The 16,449-nt window shown below is 36.5% G+C and overlaps 1 protein-coding gene across 5 annotated transcripts in view; it reads left to right on the top strand.

Moving 5' to 3' along the window:
- The window catches only part of LINGO1 (leucine rich repeat and Ig domain containing 1), a 493,542-nt gene that overhangs the window by 240,667 nt on the left and 236,426 nt on the right, over positions 1-16,449 (top strand). For 2 of the 5 annotated variants that reach the window (XR_004232585.1, XM_031956818.1), the window contains exon 5: positions 15,301-15,366. The exons of the other annotated variants lie outside the window; for them this stretch is intronic. The gene's annotated coding sequence lies outside the window, so the exon portion shown is untranslated. The remainder of the gene's footprint in view (positions 1-15,300; positions 15,367-16,449) is intronic. 5 annotated transcript variants of the gene reach the window in all.

Genomic DNA, 16,449 nt, shown 5'->3' with positions numbered 1-16,449 from the left:
TTCCCTACTTCCATGGCTATCTAACACTGTTCTTTCTTCCCAAAATAAATTTGTATCTCCTCCTACATTCCCTGTTGAAATCTGCACATCCTTTAGCATCTAGCTCAAATGCTATTTCCTCCAGGAAGCCTTTCTCCATTTTTGGGGATGGTAAAGAGTTCCTACTTAAACTTCCCATAGCACTTTGTTTTGTTCTTTTCTAAGGTGCTTGTCATTTATAATTATCATCTGTGTTTGTAGTTTATCCCCATTAGATCATAAATTTCATAAGGGTCAGGGTTGGGTTTTATCTAAAATGTGTATCTCCCCTCTCCCATTCCCACACAAATCTAGCAGAATGGTTATTGAAAAACTAGTAAATTTAAAAAAAAAAAAAAGAAAAACTAGTAAATTGAGGAGAGAAGAGGAAAGTTCCTTGGATCACTTGAATAGTAACCTCCCTCTAGGTTGTCCTCTTTTCTGTGGTCATCACTCACTAGATCTAGGTATACAACTGGTCCTGGAATCAGCCTAACTTCCCTAACTTCTAATTCACAAGGACATTATGGGAAATATTGTCAAATGCATAACTCAGACTTATGACCTTCCCCCAGTCTAATTATGGACTGAACCCTGAAAAGAGAAAATGAGGTAATATGACATAACCTAAACTTTTTAAATTTTTAAAAGTTGTATTGTTACCTTGTGCTTTATAATTACCACTTATTTCCCGATGTTTGCTCCCTCATTGAACCTTCCTATCTGACAGATAAAACAATTAAGCAAAACCAACCAACAAAAAATTCATGCAACTCTATGGATATATGCAATCTTCTGTGGTACCCCACCTCTCTAACTACAGGAAAGAAGTGGATTTCAGAACCTGTTCTCTGGAACCAAGATTGGTCATTGTAATTAGCTGAAGTTTGGCCACACTAGAATCAATCATTTATTCCAAAAGCAAGTGCCTCCTATATGTCCAACATTGCGCTAAGTGCTGAGGATGTGAAGGTAGAAGATAAATAGTCCTTGATCCACTTATTGATTCACTTATTGTGGTGGGAACATCAGCATAAATGAGCTTATACAAAAGCACACAAGACAAACACAAAATAATTTCGGAATGGTGGGGTAGGAAGAAGTACCAGCAGCTGGGAGGACAAGGAAAGACTTCATGCAGAAGGTTGGGATGGATCTGGAAGGAAATCAGGTGTTGTTTGGCTATATCATGGTAATTATGTATATAATTCTATTGTTTTTATTCTGCTTTCTTTGCTTTGCATCAATTTATACAAGTCTTTCTATAATTCTCAATTCCTCACATTTATTTCTCAAAGTATAATAATATTCTTTTACAACAATTTGAACAGACATTTTCCAATTGATAGACACCTCTTTTGTTTACAATTCTTTGGAAACACACTTCAGTATCATACTATATATGGCAATGATGATTTCTGAATCAATAAGCACCTTTCCTTTCTCTTTTGTCTCTTTGGAAATCCATGAATTGAATGACTGAGTTAAAAATATGAACAGTTTGGGGACTTATCCTGGGAGATGTTTTAATTTTTACTTGTCTCATTATTAGTGAGTTAGAACATTTTCTCATAGTCATTGATCATTCATATTTTCTCTGTTGAAAATAACTTATCCATATCCTTAAATTCTTATTTATTAGAAAAATGGGTATTGATGTTATAAATTTTCATCAGTTCTCCAGATATCCTGAACATCAGTCTTTTGTCAGAGATATCTGGTTCAAAGATTTTCCCCCCACTGGATTTCTTCTTATCCAAGTTGCATCAATTTTCATCATGCAAAAGCTTTTGAACCCTGAATTGAATGGGAAGAAGAGAGTAGACTGAATTGCCTTTTGGGAAATTACACAATTCTGTTAATGAACCTAAGTTCCTCCTGAAACAAAGACTCATAATTTTAGGACTGATGTTCTTCTGGTGATGTATCATTTTGAGGCAGGGAATACTATAGCTCTGAAGAACTGAAATTGAAGATTACCTGCCAGGTTTTCGTGAACAATCTGAAAACACAACAGAGTCAGGAACTATGTAAGGAAAATCATTTAAAGATATGATTAAAGAAATGGATGAGGGATGGAAGATGGCCAGTCATATAACAAGAATGAGAGATAACTGACACATAGCTTATATGCTTCTGTACTATGTTAAGAGAATGTTATAAAAGTCCCAATACATTGAATGGGTTCCCAGTGCCAAATTTATCACAAACATGATAAATCCCATTGACTATACAAGAGTGGACAAATTGTCATCTCCATCTCTATGGGAATTGCTCATATCTATGAGATCACAGATCTATTTTAGTATTAGAATAAGATCACAAACATATTATTTTGTTTTTTGTGATTCACCTATTCCTTGTTTGTGATAGTTACCTTCTTCCATTGTCCTCTACTTTTTCTGTGATGTGACCTTTTATATTTTGTGTTTGCATCATCTATTTGTAGCTTATTTATAATATGCTAGAAGATGTTCATCTGGACTTAATATTTTTGCCTAACTGCTTTCCAGTATTCTCAGGAGTTCTTGTCCACTAGGGACTCATTACTCTAGTAGAATGAAGATTCTGGATTTAGCAAGAAGTGCTAGTTTGATTTTCTTAATCTTGCTTATTTAGACAGTTTCACAATTTATATATTTTTAACAGTGAAAATTTCTTTTGAATATTGCTACCTTATAATATAACTTGGTATCCTGTAATATTAGATCTCCCTTTAATTCACTCTCTCTTTTTTTTAATTTCCCTTGTGATTTTAGATCTCTGGTTCAGTCACATGAATTCTGTTATCATTATATCTAGTTTTGTATAGCAACCCCTTCATAAAATCTTTATTATTATCATAACAAATCTGTAAAATAATTTAGACAGTAATATCATTTTTATTACATTGGTGCACCCCAACCATGAACAGTGCCTCTCACTCTAGTTATCTGTCCGTATTTATTTCTATAAAGAACAATTGATGGCTGTATTTATTTATACTGAGTGTTCCTTGATAGGTTAATGTGCAGATATTTTATTTTATGAATACTGTGAATAGAAATCCCTTATTATTCCTTCCTACTTTTTGTTAGTACTGTAGAAAAATGCTGATTTTTTTGCGGATTTGTTTTTGGTTCCTGCTACTTTATTATGGCTATTAATCATCACAATTAGTTTCTTTGTTGATTCTTTGGAGTTCTTCAAATAAACCATATTCAAATAGGGATAATTTTATCTTCTCATTGCCAATGTTTATACATTTAACTTCTCTTTCCTATTATTATTCTAGCAAATATTTCTGATAGTGGATGATCTATTTTTGATGAAACCATGGAACTTTTTAGGGACTATTGCCACCATTTAAAAGTATTCACAAGCCATCTTTTTACTAATAGAAACTAGATCTGTGATTTTATTGGTATAGGGAACTCCCAAGTAAGGAAATTCTACCAATGTAGGCTGGCATTTTCTCTCAAATGTATAGTCTTAAGATAGTTGCCTACAATTCTAAGTGATTTGCCCAACTGCACACAATCAATATGCTAGATCCCCAGAATTGGGACTTGAATCAAGATATTTCTGAACTTGAGGTTAGCTCTATATCCACTAATCAACACTGCCTCTAGTAATATGTTCTTGAATTTTTCTAGAAATTCAAGTAGAATTCCCTGGCTTACAGCTGGAAAAATTTATTTTCTACCTCATTTTCATTTGGGGATTTTCTTTTATTTATTGGTTTTCTTTTTTAAATTAAATTTTATTTTTCGATCAATGAAAATTCACTTTTTCTTCCTCCCACCTGCCTCCTCATTGAGAAGAAAAGATAAACCAAGCTCCTGTCAAAAACAAATATAGTCAAGCAAAATAAATCCCTACATTGATCGTGTTAAAAATGTTTAAATCTGCAGAGTCCTCTACCTCATTTTTGGAAATCAGATCATCATCCTCAATCTCCAGTCCTATAGTGTTATATGTACACTCTCAAAACTGCTTTATGTATAATAAAGTAGGGCTTCAGAACTCCTGTAATAACATAACAATCAGTCAAAGATATATCTGAAGGCCTCATTGAGCATAGGGCCTGTTTTTGCTTTTCTTTGTATCTTCAGTTCTTAACATCGTGGCTGACACATAGTGAGTGGAATTCACAGACAGATCTACTGGTACATTTGATCCCTTGCCATCTGAATACTTTGAAATCTACTTTCCCAAAATCTTTTTATGTAAGACTGTCTGCCTTTATTGTCCTTATATATCATGATGGAGCAATCACTGACTTCAAAGGTGTCCATCATTTTACTTTAAAAACCAGTTCTTCTCTGTTGGTCAGGATCAAATCCAGAGTAGATTTTCCTTCTTCCCTGATCTCCACCTTTTAAAGAATGAAACTGTCACGATGTCAAAAGTTTCCCACTTGTCCTACCATTTGTACAGAGAAAATTCCACAAAATAGCAAGATAATTGAAGTCTCCCTTTATCTATTTCTGAAAAACATCATTCATGTTTTCCTTTTGAATAAGTCTATAGTATATTCCACCCATAATATCCCTTCTTTTTTGTTGTTCTTTACTTGAGCATTCTTTATCATACTTCCATCCTCTATTTTTAGATTTCCTTTCAGGAGCATATCTTCTTATGCAATACTATTACATTTTACCCTTTATTTAATCTGTTCCTTTTGAATAAGACATGCCTTTCAATTGCCATGATTCTAATCATGAGTCACATTTCTACTGTATCTTTGCTATAACTCTGAAGTTTAATTTTCCTCCTGGTATTAAGACCTGTAGTTAACTTTGTTTATTACCCTTAATCTGTGTGTTTGTGTAAATACAATTGAATCCAGGAAAACTATCACCATCTCTCTTCTTGTCTTAGTGGACATTTCCAACATATTGTATCCCCTATTCTATATGGTATCTGACAATGGCTATATTAATATATATTTCTTCTTTGTAAGGCTAAGAGATGGTGAAGTTAATATAACTCCATCATATATACATATTATATATATATATATATATATATATATATTAATGTACCTTTATATATGTATACATGCACATATATGTGTTCAAATAATTTATTTTAATTTCTTTTCCTTTTCTCTTTCTTTTGAAATATCTCTAACTTTCTTCTCTTTCCATTTCTGTTATTTTGGAAGCCAAGTCATTTGAGGATCACTTGTAGGATCTGAGAATGTCCAGCTTGGGAAATGATGATGATGATAATGATGATGGTGGTGGCAATAGCAGTGCTGGTGATGATGGTAGAGGAGATTATAAAAGCATTTAACATATATATATATAGCTTTACTATTTGCAAATTCCCTTACACATATTATCGCATTCGATCCTTACAATAACTCCCTGGGTAGGTATTGTGATTTTCTCCATCTTACAGATAATGAAACTGGCCAAAGGAGATTAAGTGACATGTGTAAGATCACATAGCTAGTAAGCTAAGGTAGGATTCAAACTCATCTGCTTAGATGTAGAGTGATCATCATCTGCAAAAGAAAAGGAAGCTTTCACACCAATAGAATTCTTGCTCATTGAGACATGATTTCTTATTTAATTTTTGAGGAAAATGACATTCATTTTTCTCAGGAAACTGCTATCTTCATTAGATGGAGTGTCATGTTCTAAAGAATTCACTCAGAGAAACTCAGTCCAATAACTTTGGCTAAGCTTTGAACTTAAGGGAAGGAGGTTTGGGTAATGAAATGCATTCAGTCCAGAAATACAAACCCTAGACTTATCTCTGTGAGAGCCCACATGGCAAGATATCATTGAAATCCTGCTTCCAATACTTTCTAACTGTTTGACACTGGTCAAATGGAATAAGATCAAGTCACTTGATCTTAGACTTGGTGGACTTTAAGACTACTTTGAGTCTTAAATTTATGTCCTAATTTCTCTTAATACACAACTAGATGTAAGATGCCTACTAGAAAGCCTTTCCTGATCCCAGAGTTACTGGTACTTTCTATCTCTTGAAAGTACTTGCCATATATTTTGTACTTATGCATGCAATTTCTTCCAATAGAGTATATATTCTTTGTCTTTTCATCCTAGTTCAATGCCTTAGTAGGCATTTGATAAATGCTTGTTAAATAGAGAGGAGTAGAACTAGCCTGGAACATAGGAGAATAGTGTAGGATAGGATAATGTGGAATGGGAGGAGATGGGATGGGATGAGATGAAATAAAATTGAATAAAATAGAATAGGATAGGATTACAAACTCAAGAATCGGTATGAGTCAACTTTATTTCTCCACAACTCCAAATATTATCTTAGGTTTGTCTTAGGCTGCATTTACAGAAGCTTGTATCCATATCAAGGAAAGTATGGATTTACTATATGGAATATATAGATTTTGCCAAATCTAGATCCTTTATGGGTTATATCCAGTTACTGGTGTCACCTTATGGGAAGGACATTGACAAGATGGAGGGATCACAAGAGTGGTGAGATGACTAGAAACTGTTGCAGGAGAATCTGTTGAAGGAACAGTCCACATTTAGCCTAGAAAAGAGAAGAGAACACAATGATGAGGGAGAAGTGACCTGATGACTGTTTGAAAGACCTTCCTGAGAAGGAGGGAATCTATTTTTTCTATTTGAGCCTTGAGGACAGAACTAGGAGAAGTTACAGAGAAAATGCAGAGAAGCAGATTTTGACTTGATATAAAGGAACAATGTCCAGTAATGATAACTATCCCAAATTGAACTGGACTGACTCAGTAGGTAGTGAGTTCTCCTTTGTGAGAAGTCTTCAGTAAATGTCGAATGGTAATTCTGTAAGCATGTTGTAGGGGAATTTATGCTCAGGCCTCCATGATTTGAAGGGTGACTTTCTGCTCTCAGAATCTGACATGGAAGAGCAAGAGGGGAAGCTTTTGGAACATGGAGGAAGGGATGCTTTGTCTAGACTTACTGGTCTACATCACTTGATTGTAGTCTTCACAATGCAGGGATAGAGTCAGGCCTGGCATGGCCCATGATTGACCATGTGCCTTTCTCCAAAGGGGCCCTTTTAAAGCCATTGCCAAGAATGATTGAAACTTGCCAGGCACTTGGGTGACAGGAACACAAGGGTAGGGGCCGCCCAAAGTAATTGTTTCTCTGTGACATTGCCTCCAGACTTATATATCAAGGCCCTGTCAGCAATCAGCAGGGAAGGCCTTGGCCCCAGGTCCAGAGCTGTCACTAGGCATGGAAGAAAAGAAGGCTCAGGGAGCGGGGAGGGAAGGGGAGTTGCTTACAGCAAACCATAGAATAGCCTTATACAATCAGACCACTTAGAATGGTATCCACAGAATGCCAGAGCTGAAAGGGCCATTGCAATGGGGAACACAGTGAGTTAAAACTGAAATGGTCCTTGAAACATAGATTACAAAATGGCAGAACTGGAAGGGCTACTTAGGCAGCTGGGGGTCATGGTAGATAAAGTGCCGGATATAAAATCAGGAAATCCTGTATTTAAATCTTGCCTCAGACAATTACTGTCCTGACAAGTCACTGAGCCTCTCTCAGCCTCAGTTTCCTCAGCAGTGAAATGAGAATAGTAATAACATATACTTGCCAGAATGGTTGTGGGGGGTCACTTGATATGTGTGTGTATATATATCTATATATATATATATATATATAGAGAGAGAGAGAGAGAGAGAGAGATAAATATATATATAATATGTACATACATACATACATATACATAATATGTAATATATAATAATGTCTAATAATATATAAATATAATATATGAATATTATATATAATATATGTATATAAAATTCTTCATGAGCTTTCAAGTATTCTATAAATACTACAGAATGTAAGGCAGAGATAATCAGAATAGAATGGGGGATCTCATCTGAGCCAAGACTTCTTAAACTCTTCCACCCACCAGCACCTTTTGCCAGAGAATATACATATACAAATCAAACATTGACTGAGAATAAATCATAAAGAAATGTATTGTATCAGTATACATACAATTTTACCATGTATTAAAGATTAAAGCAAATTTCCCTAATAATGATATGGATGTGCTTGTTGGGTTTTACATAAAGAATTAAATTCTGGTGGAATATTTGATCATCTTCAATGATTTTCCAAGTTGATCGATATTTTGATATTTTGTGATCCCCACATTTAGTTAGGTGACCCTGTGGAGTCATAAACCACAGTTTAAGAAGCTTTGATCTAAACATTTAGCAGAAAATTATGTCTGCTGGTGGACAGCGCTTCTCCAAATTTTTCTGCTGCGTCCTATAAGACTTAGTCCCTCCCATTTCCTCAGGGAGGAGAAAGAGGGAAAATTTCATGAGAGGGAAGGAGGAGAAACAGGTTTCAAGTGGCCAAGTTGCTCATCTGCCCCAGATCATTGCTGCAGCTGCTTGCTGTCCCCTTGAACACAAGTGAGCAGGCAGGGGAATGAAAGCTGAAATTCTAAGATGAAGATTCACTGGCTCTGCAAAAGATGGACAGAATAAACATAGATACTGGTCTGCTGAAACCGAATTGGGGAGGCCCATTCTTCTATTCTCTTCCTTTCTCTCAAAATGGGGCTGAGCCTCTGTTCCCAGTGCTTGTTTAAAAGAGTCCATTTCACTTTTTCTTTGGCCATTCTTTTTTTTTTTTTTTTTAAGAGACAGTTCTTCTACAATAATAGAAGTCATTCATCACAGTACAAGTTTTGTGTGTGCCCCAGGGAGCTCAAATGTGTAAATGTATGTGTGTGTGAATAATGATTAGTAAGTAAAGCACACAGGAAAAAAAGTAGAAATTTTGGTACCATACCATATATACATATATACATGCATACATAAACATCTATCTCTGTAAGTATCTCTATATCTAATATACACACATATGATAGAGAGGGAGGGGGAAAGAGAGATTCTCTTCCCAATCATTTATATCTTTCGGGATAAGGGCTCAAGATGAACAAAAATATTTTATTGATTTGTATTTTTATAGTTTCCCCAAAGCCCAGAGAAATTAATCTATATCTGAGTTATAGCAGTTTTGTTTGTGGATTGGGGACTGGTCTGAGGTATTTTTCCCTTTTGTATTGTTTTCCCCCCTCAGCTTGTGTGAAAATCCAAACTTCTCAGTCCCCATTTAATCCTTCAAACAGGTAAAACTAAAGGCATTGAGAAAAATGGTAAGATGGATGTGGCCCACATGATGGGGATAGATAGAGAAATTAACTAGCTCTACTCATCAACCTTTTATCTTTTTCCCCACTCCCAATGCTAGACATAAAATATAGAATACATAATATCAGGACTGGAAAAGGTCTTAGTATTTAGAGCATAGAATATCAGAATTGGAAGGGCTTTCAGTACATAGACTGTCAGGTGAAGGAAAACAGAATATAAAACATCAAAGTTGGAAAGAAATGTTTATAGCCAGCCTTCTCATTTTAAAGGCAAGAAAATTGGGTCCCAAGAGGAAATCATTATTTATTTCAAGATCACAAAACAGATTCATGTCAGAGGCAGTATTCCTGAATCTAAGATCAGGGATCCTTCTACTATACTATACCAACCATTGAAGTCAATACTTCATGGAAGTACACAAGCTTTGATCATGTCAATGTCTGCTCAACAAACTTCAATGGTTTCAGAGTAATTTACCATGTAATACCTTTATTCTTTCCAGTGGCTCCTAAGTATCACCTCCAGGATCAAATATTAGATTCTCTTTCATTTTAAAAGCCCTTCACAACCTGGCCCATTTCTCTCTTTCCAGTCTTCTAACACTTTACACCCCTCCATGGACTCAATCATCCAATGACAAGGCTTTCCTTGCTCTTCCTGGTGCACAAAACTCCATCTCCTACTTCTGTATCTTTTCACTAGGCCCTCAGGCCTAGAAGTCTCTTTCTTCTCACTTCTACTTTCTGGTTTCCTTAGATTCCTTTGAGTCCCAGCTGAAAGCTTACCTTCTGTAAGAAGCCTGTTCATATATGTACATGTGAATATATGTACATATATATGTATATTGTATGCATGTTCACATATGTGCATGTGTATATGATACCTACAAAACAGATATATGCATTATAATTATATGTATAAACTCATACATATGTCTTCCCATTTGTACATATAATCACACATGTGTATGTGCACACATGCACACATACATATAGTATATGCATAATTATTTAAATGTTGTTTTGCCGTTAGACTGTAATGTCCTTGAGGACAAGAACTGCATTTTTACTCTTTTTGATATCCCTCGCACTTAGCACAGTAGGTGTCACAGAGTAGGTGCTTAATATTCACTTTGTCAGGAGCTAGGAGAATTGTGATTCTTGGACAGTACCTAATTCTCCCTGAACATGGAGTGGATGGCAGATGCTACCTAGATCTGTTCAAGAGAAACCCATCATTTTGAAGATGAGAAAACTGAAGTCCCAAGATGAAACAGTTGACTCAAGGTTACCCAAGGAGTAAGTGACAAAATCTGTATTCAATCCCATGTCCTGATCCCGGATCCTAAGATCTTTCCATTATTTCTCTCAATAGAGGCAGAAGGACCCATACTGAGATAGACAAACAAATAGAAAGAGCTTGAGCTAGAGCTAGAGAGATAGAAGGACAGAAACATAAATGTCAAACAGAATTTGCAGGATGATGATGTCAGGAGATGGGAATAGTTCAGATTAAGGGACATATGGGGGATAAGTGAGGAGAGACCAGGGAAGAGGAAGAAGAATTTTGATTTACTCTATAGAGGGCAAGGAAAGTCAGGGTCCTAAAGATAGGAAAGGGGAGAAAGTAGGCACAGCAAGAAAAGCATACTGAAGCACCAGCATTCTCTTCCCCCAGAGAAGGAGACATGGAATGAAGGCCAACATATGTTGGAAACATTGAAGTCAGGGACCAGGGGATCTGTGATTCTTTAGCAGTACCTAATTTTCCCTGAACATGAAGTTGATGACAGATGCCACCTGGGTCTATGTGAGAAAGGCCCATATTAAGAAAAAGACAGTCACAGACAAGAACAAAGAGAGGGGTATAGAGGAAGGGAAGGAGTCAGAAGTGGAGGGAGAGAGATTAAGAGTCAATGAAAAAAAAAACAGATTCAGAGAAACAGAGACAGACAGACAGACAGAGACAGAGACAGAGACAGAGAGACAGACAGAGACAAGAGACAGAGATAGAGAGAGAGAGACAGAGAGACAGAGACAGAGAGAGAGAGACAGACAGACAGACAGAGACAGAGACAGAGAGAGACAGAAAGAGAGAGAGAGAGAGACAGACAGAGAGAGAGACAGAGAGAGAGAGAGAGAGACAGAGAGAGAGAGACAGAGACAGAGAAAGAAGAAGAAGAAAGAAAAGAGTTTAAGGCCAAAATGATCATAGGATTATGGATTTCAAGTTGAAAGCACCTCAGAGATTATCCAGTCTGACCACATCTCCATACCCCCAGCACTTTAAAGGTGAGAAAACTGAAGTCCCAAAATGAAGTGACTGATTTCAAAGTTATCCAAGGAATAAGTCACAAAATCTGTATTCAATGCCATGTCCTGATTCCGGCTCCTAAGATCTTTCCATTAAAAGGCAGAAAGACCCCTACTGATACAGACAAACATATAGAAGCAGCTGGAGATATAGAGGTAGTGGGATAGAAACATAGATGCAAAACTGGAACAGACACAGAGGAAACACATACAGAAATAAGGAGGTAAACAGATGGTTACAGAGGCAGAAAAGAGAATGGGAGCAGTCTCAATCTTTCTAAGGATCTCTTCCCCACCTACTCTAGGCTGCTGCAAGAACTACATGAGAAAACTAGTCCTGGGCTTTGTTCCTTTCTGACCACTATCAGCTTTCTGTCAATCTCTGCTCTTCTTTGGAATGAGTGAAAAAGACCTTTGCCTTTGGCCTTGAGATTATCTCCTTTACTAATTTCTGAATTTCCCCTATCCCTAACCCTTGATTGGAGGCTAAGAATCTTCTGTGCTAGTCCTGGAGTCTTCTTGGCTTCCTGGGTACAGAGAGCTGCTGTTCTCCTTTCTTTTACCAGTGCCAGCAGCACTGAATTCTGTCCTTCTCTCTGTCCTTTTCCCTTCCCTTTTTGCATACTCCAGACTACAAGGATACATTTTCTTGGAGTTATTCACTGAGGTCAAGAATAGTACATAACTAGAATTATCCTGAAGAGGGCATCAGTGCCTCAAGGATTTCTAGGTGGATTCTACAATCCTAGCTTAGTTCCATGATGCTCTCTAAAAAGGGAGCCCAAATCCCACAGTGCTAGTCCTCCTGTGGCTTCTAAGGCAAGAATTCTGATGACTTCCTTCTGGGAGGCGTCTTAGTACAATGGGAAAAGCAGTAGATTTGGAATTAAAAGACATGAATTCTAAACTAATTCTCACTACCTTTATGACCTTAAGCAAGTCCCCTAATCTCATCTCATCCTCATCTTTGAATAAGGGGAGGTCCCTTTCCAGTCTAAGTTCATGATCCCATAAACATCCTTGGTCTATTGGGAATTTGCATACAAAGTCCCTCTAGTCTAAACTTTCTTTTTTGGTTTCAAATAATCAAAAGGGACCAAGGATCTTTGCATTCATCAGTGTGGAGGCTCCTCTAGGACACTGAGGTCCTAAAAAAAAAAAAAAAAAAAAAAAAAAAGGACGTGATTTACTCTGTCACACAGATTAGGGTTAAACCCAAGGCCTAGATAGTGGAAAGTATTCCATTATTATACATGGGAGGGAAAAAGATATTGTTCAAAAGAGACAGTGATAATAATTTGACATGCCCAAATGATCCAGATATAAAACAGAAATGGAAACACATAGAGACAGAGACAGATTCAAAGATTCAGAGACAGAGGTGGCAAGCTGAGCGGTGTTTCATCCCTTTTCAGTTTAAACCTTTCATCTTTTTCTAGCTGGGAGCTGCTTAGTCTGTAATTTAGTAAATAAGCCTTTGTAAGTTATCTGAACCTCAAAGAGACAGTTAAGAAGGGGGGGGAGGATTTGAACCCAAGACTTTCTCCATTTCAGGCTTATCTACTACACCACACAACTTTTCCATAAATTGGTGATATTTATATTAGTTTTAAGATTGATCAGACTGTCTTTGGGTAACTGGAAAACCTCCCAATAGATGATACGGTTTTGTTGATCCATCCAGATAACTGCTATCTCTTAACTAACTTGGGTATCTCCCATTCCTTTGCTGGTGACTAAGAATGAGCAATTGATTACAAGCCAAGAGTCATGATCACTTACTCCTTATGCATATTCTGTTTTTGATATACTAGCTACATGACTTTGGATGAATCAATGGATTAAAAGGAGGGAAAGATTTGAGATAGAGGTCATTCAGTCCAAGCCACTTTTTTTTTTTAATAGATGAGGAAACTGACCACTTTGGGCCCCAATTTTCTTATTTATAGAACTAATATGAAGATACCTTATCTGCTTCCTACTTCATAAGACTATTGTAAAGCATGAAATCATGTGTGTAGAGAACTCAATAATCCAAAAAGACAAAAGAAGTATCCATTATTATTAATAACAACAATAAATATATAATGGCCTAATGGATAGAGAGCTGGCTTTAAAGTAAGGAAGACCTGAATAGCAATCCTGTCTCTGATAGGAGAAATTATTTAATTTCTCAATGTCTCCAGGTAGTTCTTTAGGAAGATAACTTACACCGAAGAAATTGTGATGCTGAAAAGAGTTTCCTTAATGGAAGTTCCCAATGCACAGAAATCACAATGCACAATGCACAGGTTCAGAGCTAAAAAACAATAACAAAATCAATAGAAATACAGTGTATATATAGTTTTATCATAGTACAGAACAATTATGATTTTTTGATTAAAGCTATTTATTTTCAAAATGTATACATGGATAATTTTTAACATTCATCCTTACAAAAGCTTGAGTTCTAATTTTCCCTTCTTTCCTCCCATCTCCTCCCCTAGATGGCAAGTGGTCCAATATATGTTAAACATGTACAATTCTTCTTTACATATTTTCACAAATATCGTACTGCTCAAGAAAAATCAGATCAAAAAAGAAAAAAAAATGAGAAAGAAAACAAACTGCCAGCAAACAACAGAAAAAGTGAAAATACTACAATATGGTCCATATTCAGTTCCCACTGTCCTCTCTCTGGGTGCAGATGGCTTTCTTCATCACAAGGCCTTTGAAACTGATCTGAATCATTGCATTGTAAATGAGAACCATGTCCATCAGAACTGATCATCATATAATCTTGCTGTTGCGGTGTATAATGTTCTCCTAGTCCTGCTCATTTCACTTAGTATCAGTTCCTGTAAGTCTCCCCACATCTCTCTGAAATCATTCTGCTGATCGTTTCTTATAGAACAATAATATTCCATATTACCTTACTTATTCAGCCATTCTCTAACTGATGGGCATCCATTCAGTTTCAGCCCTACAAAAAGGGCTGCCACAAACATTTTTGCACATGTGGATCACTTGCCCTCTTTTATGATCTCTTTAGAATACAAGCCACCCCCCCAAAAAAATGCTGCTAGATCAAAGGGGTATGCCCAGTTTGATAGTCCTTTGGGCATAGTTCAAAATTGCTTTCCAGCATGGTTGAATCAATTCACAACTCCACTAACAATGTATCAGTGTCCCAGTTTTCCCACATCCCCTCCAACATTTCTCATTATCTTTTCCTGTCATGTTAGCCAATCTCAGAGGTATGTAGTAGTATCTCAGAGTTGTCTTAATTTACATTTCTCTGATCAATTTACAGATTTATAAACTGAGGCTCATGGAGTTTGAGTGACTTACTTTAGGTCATACCTGTAGGTCAAACGTCAGAGGTAAGATTTGAACCCAAATCCTCTGATTTCAGTCAGGACATTTTTCACCGAGCTGAACCAATCAACAATCTCAGAAATTTTTCAGCATTTCAGAAGATCTGTGATTTTATTGGGCAGAGGTGTTCTTTTCATTTGTACATATCCCAACTCCTCCTACCCTAGTGCCCAAAGCCATCTATCCCCTAGTGGATTTGGTTGTTGGGTGTTTTGAATCTCTCTGAATTTAGCTGGACTGGTTCTCAGATGACCGACTCACAGTCATGTACCCAAAACTTTCTACTTTCATTGAATCTGCCAAAAACTTGTAGTCTGCCAATACAGGAATAACTCTCTACCATGAAAAGGTATTACACAACATTGGAAGTGAGGTATATATATGTATATATGTGTGTGTGTGTGTGTGTGTGTGTGTATACTCAGAAATAAGTCTCTGAAATTTATCTTCCTCCAGGGTTCATTATCTTCCCAGATCTGCCTCCTTCCCAGACCAGACAGGCATTCACCATAGAGCATCAAGGTTTGTGACTACTTGTACAATAAAAAATTCCCTACGTGGTTCATATAAATAGCTCTCTGCCCTCACCCTTGTTTCCAATAAAATTTGTTTCTAATTTATCTCCTCCAGGAAATTTCCTTGAATTTTACCTCTGCCCTGCTCCAAACTTCAGTTGCTCTCTTATTCTTTTTTTCCCCTGAGGCAATTGGGGTTAAGTTATATTCCCAGGGTCCCACAGTTAGAAAATGTTAAGTGTCTGAGATCAAATTTGAACTCAGGTCCTCTTGACTTCAGGGCTGGTGCTCTATCCACTGTGCCACCTAGCTACCCCTGCTCTCTTATTCTTTTTCCACTCAATATACAAGTTTAAATTGGCAGTCATCCATAATATTTGTTTAGTACATCTTTCCTTGGTTTTCATACCCCATATTTTTCCTTGATTTCACAACCTCCCTTCAAAATAATTATAGAGGAGATTATATCTCATTCATTACCATCATTGCCATTATATCCACCAGTATTATTAAAGTCATAATTACTACCATCACCCATATCATATTACTAATCATTATTACCATCAATTCCATTCTCACCATTAATATTACCTCCATCACAATTCACGAGTCCATGAAAATATGGGCTAGTAAACTCTGTTTACTAGCAAAACTTGGATGACTTTTTATGACAATTTAGAAAGGGGAATACCAGTGATGAAGAGCCAGCTTGGGATCATCAAGAATGTCTCATATCAGGATAAGATAATTTTGTGATAAGATTAGCGAATGAATAGGTTAGCAGGTCGTCATGGCCATATCATACCTAGATTTTGGCAAAGCATTTGACAATATCATTATTTACTTTTCAAAAAGTGGAGAGATGTGAGCTAAGTAATTCTGCTATTATGTGGTCCTGTTAAATTAAATGGCTAGAATTCATTTGAAGGAAGGACCTTAGTATAGGACCTGTGAGGTGTCCTGATTTACACGACTTAAATTAAGGCACAACTGGCATACATCTGTGTGCAGATGACACAAAGGCAAAAATGACATGATGGTTAAGATCACAAATACACAAAGCTTATATCTCAGACAAAAGAATTAAAGA

Source organism: Sarcophilus harrisii, chromosome 2 (assembly GCF_902635505.1).
Source record: "Sarcophilus harrisii chromosome 2, mSarHar1.11, whole genome shotgun sequence".
Classification (NCBI taxonomy): domain Eukaryota; kingdom Metazoa; phylum Chordata; class Mammalia; order Dasyuromorphia; family Dasyuridae; genus Sarcophilus; species Sarcophilus harrisii.
This window is presented reverse-complemented; position numbering and strand designations above follow the sequence as displayed.